Below are 6849 nucleotides of genomic sequence, written 5' to 3'. Positions count from 1 at the left end.
AATGGAATCATGTGATATTTGTCTTTCTGTTATTGGCTTTTTCACTTAGCAAAATGCCTTCTATGTTCATCTATGTTGTCCCAACTGGTAGGATTTCCTTCTTTTTTTTTTAAGGCTAACTGATATTTCATATTATGTATATACTACATTTTCCTTATCTAGTCATCTTCTGATTTTGTTTAAGTTTTTCCATATCTTGGCTATTGTGAATAATGCTTCAGTAAACATGGGAGTCAAAGGTATCTCTCTGAGATACTGATTTCATTTTCTTTGGATGTAAACCCATAAATGATATTTCTGAATCACATGGTAGTTCTATTAATTTTTTGAGTAACTTCTATATTGTTTTCCATAGTGGCTGTACCATTCTCCATACCTCCCAACAAGGTATAAGAGTGACTGATTTCTCTCTTTTGGAGATCAGGTCCTTGTCTGAGGTATCATTGGCAAATATGTTTTCCCATACTGTTGGTTCTCTTTGTATTTTAATGCTGTTTTCTTTAGCCATGCAGAAGCTTTTAATTTTGATGAAGTCCCATTTGTTTATTCTTTCCTTTATGTCCCTTGCTTTAGGGGATGTGTCTGTGAGGATGTTGCTGCGTGGAATGTCTGAGATTTTCCTGCCAATGTTTTCCTCTAGGACTTTTATGGTGTTACGACTTATATTTAAGTGTTTTATCCATCTTGAATTTATTTTTGTGTATGGCAAATGAGTGGATAAAAATCTATGGTATATTTACACAATGGAACTCTATGCAGCAGATAGAAAGAAGGAGCTTATACCCTTTGCAACAGCATGGATGGAACTGGAGAGCATTATGCTAAGTGAAATAAGCCAGATGGTGAGGGACAAATACCATATGATCTCACCTTTAACTGGAACATAATCAACAGAAGAAAAAATCAAACAAAATATAACCAGAGACATTGAAGTTAAGAACAATCTAACAATAGCCAGGGGGGAGTGGGGAGGGGACAGTGAGGAGAGGGGATTACAGGATCTACTATAAAGGACACTTGGACAAAATCAAGGGGGAGGGTGGGGAGGGGGAGGGAGGTGGGTTCAGCTGGGGTAGGGTGGAGGGATAGGGAGAAAAGGCATACAATTGTAACTGAATGACAATAAAAATTAAAAAAAACTTCACTGAATTATAAATTTCTAAAGAGTGACCGATTTCTCCATATCCTCACCAACCCCTGTTGTCTCTCGCCCTCCTAACATGTGTAAGGTAATTTCTCATTGTGGTTTTCATTTGTATTTCCCTGATCATTAGTAATGTTGAGCATCTTTTCACATACCTGTTCAACATTTGCATGTATCTTTGGAGAAATGTCTATTTAGATTTGTATGAACTTTATGATTGTTTTTCTATTTCTGTTTAAAATGCCACTGGATTTTTGTAGGGATTGCATCAGATCTGTGGATCACTTTGTGTAGTATGTACATTTTGACAATATTGAGTTTTCTAACTCATAAGCAAGGGATGTCTTTCCATTTATTTGTGTCTGCTTTAATTTTTCATCAGTGTTTTATAGTTTTCAGTGTAAATGTCTTTCACTTCCTTGGTTAAATTTATTCCTATATATTATATTATTTTGATAGTATTGTAAATGAGATATTTTCTTAATTTAATTTTCAGACAGATCATTGTTAATATATAGAAGTGCAACTAATTTTGTACCTGATTAAGATTTTACCAGAGTTTAGGGGTTACCAATGGCCCGGTTAAGGCTTATTATGAAGAAGGTTTTAGGGCTAAGAGTGTAAACATGTTTCTCAGATTGGCTGTTGACATTACAGATTAGTGTGCAAATAGTGTTAGTGTGAGAATGGACAACACACAGGATCTAGCTTGAGCTCAGGTTTAGAGTCTCAGGCTGGAATCAGGGATTTTGGTCAGGCTATTGCCAGGGTTTGAGTTCAGAGTGTTCATATCCTGTTGTCAGTTTGGGACTTATACTCTGGCTAGTGTAGCAAGCATTCCGGTATCAGTAGTAGAGTTCAATCTGTGCTAATTTTTAGGGCCCTTACTGTTCCCAGTGTCATGTGTACATCCCTCCCCAATTTAGGACTAGGTTTGTGGCCAGATTGATTGCTCAACCTCAATTTGCTAGAACTCAGTCTGTGGCCAATAATATAGTGAACTTTGTCGGTTTAAGACTCAGTCCATGACAAAGGTTATTACTCTGTCTTAGCCTGTTTTTAGGTCTAATAATATGAAGAGGGTTTTGATTCAGCCCTGTAGTGTTAGGAATTAGTTTTTAGCCAGGTTTATGGTTCAGTCTTTGGGTCTCAGATTGTGGGAAGTATTTAGTCTTCATCCAAGGGCAGTACTCAGTTTGTAGCCAAGAATAGGGCTCAGATCTTGGCCATGGTAAGTTGCATCTGTTTTCAGGGTCAAAGTTAATCTCTTGCTAGGTTTCAAGCAAATAACATGAAAAGTATTTGTTTTATCTTATCCTTAATTCATGTTCAGGGTTTGGGTTTAGTTTTTGGTCAATTTTGGTGAACAGTTCCGTTTTTGGTATTGGGAATCTGTCTATGGCTAGGGTTAAGGATTCGGTCTGGGGCTAGCATTTAGCAAGAGAGAGAATTTACTATATCTCACAGATTCAGGATCAGTCATTAGCCATACTGGGGGATCAGTTTTATTTTTAGGTTGAAAGCTCAGGTTGGAGTTTAGGCTTATGGGTTCAGTCTGTGATGAGAGTTAGAAATTCAGTATGTGGCCAAAGAATCAGTTTGTAAGCAATTTAGAAACTATAAGATTTAGGGGCCAAATTCATAGCCAGTGATGAGGCTCAGTTTGTACCAGGTTCAGCTGATTATTCAGTGGTCAGATTTATGAACACAGTACCTGGCCAGATTTAGAACTTGGTCTTTGAACAAAGTTAAGTCTCAGTCTGTGGCTATGTTCAGGGTTCTTCCATCTGTGAGCAGGATTAGGGCAAATGCTATAGTCAGAATACATCCTTAAGTTTGTAGAAGATTTGGTTTCACTTCTTGGCCAGGATTAAGGCATAGTCTTTGGCCAAGTTTAGAGTTCAGTCTCTGTACATGTTTTTGTGTCTGTATGAGGATAAGTTTAGTAGTCATTCTGTTGCCAATGTTGGGATCATTTTCTGGTTAGTGCTAAGTCTGTGGAAATTGTAGCTGGATTGGTTTCCAAGATCAGATCTCAGGCTCTGACTGAGTTAAAGACTCAGTCTGTGGTCAGGGTTTAGAGCTCAGTCAGTGTCTATGCTGAGCATTCATTTTGTGGCCAGTGTAGGATATTAAATATATCACAGATTTAGGTTAGTCTTTAGCTCAGTATTGAGTCTCAGCCTGGAACAGGTTTAAGGGCTATGTCTGATCATAGGTGTGATCTCAATATCATGAATTAAGGGCTTATCAGTGGCTATAGTTAAGGTCTGGGACCAGTCATAGGTACTTACTGTTTGACCAGACATAGGCAGTAAGTATGTGACTATACCCAGGGACTCAATTTAATTAGGGTTAAGGCCTTGGAGTATGGCCAGAAAGAGGCTCAGTTTATGGAGAGTATTAAGATCTCCATCTGGGGCCAGGGTTAAGGGCTCCATCTGAAATTATGGTTTGGTCTCCAAATCCAGAGTTAGGTATTCAGGAACTTTCTTCAGTGTTCCTGAATAACTAGACTTAACAAACCTGCTGCTCATCCTGTGATCAGTAACAGTGGTTTGTTAATTATATTTGAATGAAGTTGTCACAAAATGGTTAAAATAAAGAGGATTCTTACAAACAAAATAATAGGTATGATGCAGGGAAGGAACCATGGAAAGAGGCTTATTACTGAATAAGGGCCAGCGATGTCCTTGGTGTCTCAAAATTTTATGTTTAGGAGGGTCAGGGGCAAATCCAATGTCATTGGGTTTGTCTTTCCCTCAGACTGAGGGAAAGGGAAGAGTGGGTAGATAGAGAGCTGATTCCCCAGAGAAATAGGTATGTGCTTCTCGAAGGAGAAAAACTTGTCCAAGTTGTCTGGGTAGAAATGGTGCAGGTTGGAAAAATTTGCTAAGGATGAAACTCTCATTTATTAAACTCTTCTAGCACATTCTTTGTGCCTATAATGGACTTTCCTGACACCCCTTCTAAAGCATTCCTCCACACTACACTGATCTTCATTATATCATATGTTGAATAAATATTTGTAGAATGCATACATATGTATTTATTTCCACTTATATTCTCCCATTGAATCTTCATGATAGTCCTTTATGGTAAGTGTTTTATCCACATTATATAAATGAGGAAACTGGTTAAAATAAGTAAATGGGTTGAAAGGGTCACATAGCTAGTAAATGCAGAGCCAGGTCTCAAATCCAGTTTTATCTGGCTGCAATCTTCTATGCTCTTTCCATGCCACCACTGACCTACATTAATTATGTGAGATTTACATTTCACCTTCACCTTTTGACTACATACATTGTCCATTTAATTCTCACAACAACCCTGTAAAGTGGTTATTATTATTATTATTATCTCCATTTTACAGTTGATGGAACATGTTAAGAACAGTTAAGTGATTTTTTTCCCTCAGTCATATAGCTCCTAAATGGCAGAGCTGAAATTATAACCTAAATGTGTCTGTAGCACATTGTAGCCCCACAGGGCCCCTCTGGCTGCCACAGATGAGAATAAGTCTTCCAAGACATCATCTGCTTGGGGAGGAAAGGTGGCCGATCTCTCAAAAGAGAAGGACCAGGAGCCTTTTCCTTAACGGACTTTTATTGGGTTCAATTTGCACAGGAATACAGATAAAGGTCATCAATCATTGTCAGGCAGTAAGGATCAAACAATAGGTAACATACAACAAACTATGAGGGCTTATTCTGAGTCAGGGTCAGTTAGCTAAAGGGCTATAAAACTTAGGGAAACAAATTCATTTCATGCTTGGACCCTTATCATTTAAATTGAAGGTATTAGCAAAGTAGGTTTCACAGGATTTTATGCATTCTTTCTTAGGACTGATTGCCCCAGGGAACCTGCCCTTTCCAGCACAGGGCTGTACTGCCCTCTGTCACCATTTCAGGCTTAAGTCAGGCAGGGGAAGTGAGGCAGCCACGAGATTAGGAGACTTCTTGCAGACAGAGCGAGGACTCAGGCTGTGTCAAAGCCGAGGGGTGAGGGTCCATCACCCCCTTTTTCTGTAGCCCCCTCAAGTCCTTCCCTGAGGGCCTCTTTGTGACCATGCCTGTCTTAGGTCGTCCCTACCTTGAAGAATCTTACCTGTCATTGGCTAACTGGTCATGCACTGGGGGCCAAGCAGGATGAAGTAAAGTGGGTAGAGGCTGTGCTCCTGCCAGGGAGATAAGCTTTGTCTCCTTAGTGGCTTATGGTCCCAAGGTCTCTCACTCAGGCTTAGCCATGGGGGGTTACAGCTTCTGAAACCAGGCAGGGCGGTTCCCAAAATGTGTCCACTTCTCAGCTGAATTTTTTCTCTGGTTTATCATGTTCCCTCAAAATACCTCAGCCTCCAGGAATGCCATTTGATGGACATTTTTGACTTTGATGCAAGCTGATATAGGGAAGGATTTAGTGTTAGGTATATGTTAGACCTCCAGTATGTCATTCACTACAGTGATTTGAATCTGTGAGGGATTGAGATTGCATAGAATGGAGTGTACCATAAGCTCCATGGGGGTATTTATAGCTGTAGGTCACCCCTCCACAATAATCATTGGGTATAAAATGGGAATTACTGATAATGTGTTATGTATATGAAGAAATAAGGGTATAAGAAAGGAGATGATTACTGAGGTAGGCCTCTATATTTTTGTCTATGCTCAAGGACCAGCTTTGCCAACAATATTTCTAAGGAAACTTGCAGCCAACTTTCCATCATTTTTGCACATTTATCTACATTGTATCAGGCATCCATGTCTTCTTCTCCTAGGAGGTTTATATGCTGAGGTCAAGAAGGGTTTACTACATTTATGCCTTCAGTATGGCTGAGTCAGCTCTTACTGGACCTACAGAACACTACCAAGTATACTAACATCATAATGGGATCCTTGGAAGGAGAAAGAGAGAGAAAGGGGCAGAAAGAATATGTGAGGAAATAATGGTCAAAACATCCCTAATTTGATGAAATACGTTAATTAAATATGTCCAAGAATTCAACAAGCTCCAAATAAAATTTAAAACCCACTTTTCTTTTGTTTTTCAGCTGTATTGATGTATTAGTATCAAAATTGTAAGATATTTATTTATTTATTTACTTTAATAGTAGCTAATGTTTATTTGAACCTAGATTATATTCCAGTTTCCCAAGTTTTCTACATGAACAAACTCATTTAATTCTTTTTTTAAAAATATATTGATTATGCTATTACAGTTGTCCCATTTCCTGCCCCCTCACTCCACTCCATCCTGCCCACCCCCTCCCTCCCACATTCCCCCCTTATAGTTCATGTCCATGGGTCATAATTATAAGTTCTTTGGCTTCTACATTTCCTACACTATTCTTACCCTCCCCCTGTCTATTTTCCACCTATCATCTATGCTACTTATTCTCTGTACCTTTCTCCCCCTCTCCCCCCCCCACTCCCCTATTGACAACCCTCCATGTGATCTCCATCTCTATGGTTCTGTTCCTGTTCTAGTTGTTTGCCTAGTTTGCTCTTGTTTTTGTTTTAGGTGTGGTTGTTAATAACTGTGAGTTTGCTGTCATTTTTACTGTTCCTATTTTTGATCTTCTTTTTCTTAGATAACTCCCTTTAACATCTCATATAATAAGGTCTTGGTGATGATGAACTCCTTGAACTTGACCTTATCTGAGAAGCACTTTATCTTCCCTTCCATTCTAAATGATAGCTCTGCTGGAT

This window comes from Desmodus rotundus, chromosome X (genome assembly GCF_022682495.2).
Source record: "Desmodus rotundus isolate HL8 chromosome X, HLdesRot8A.1, whole genome shotgun sequence".
Lineage (NCBI taxonomy): Eukaryota > Metazoa > Chordata > Mammalia > Chiroptera > Phyllostomidae > Desmodus > Desmodus rotundus.
This window is presented reverse-complemented; position numbering follows the sequence as displayed.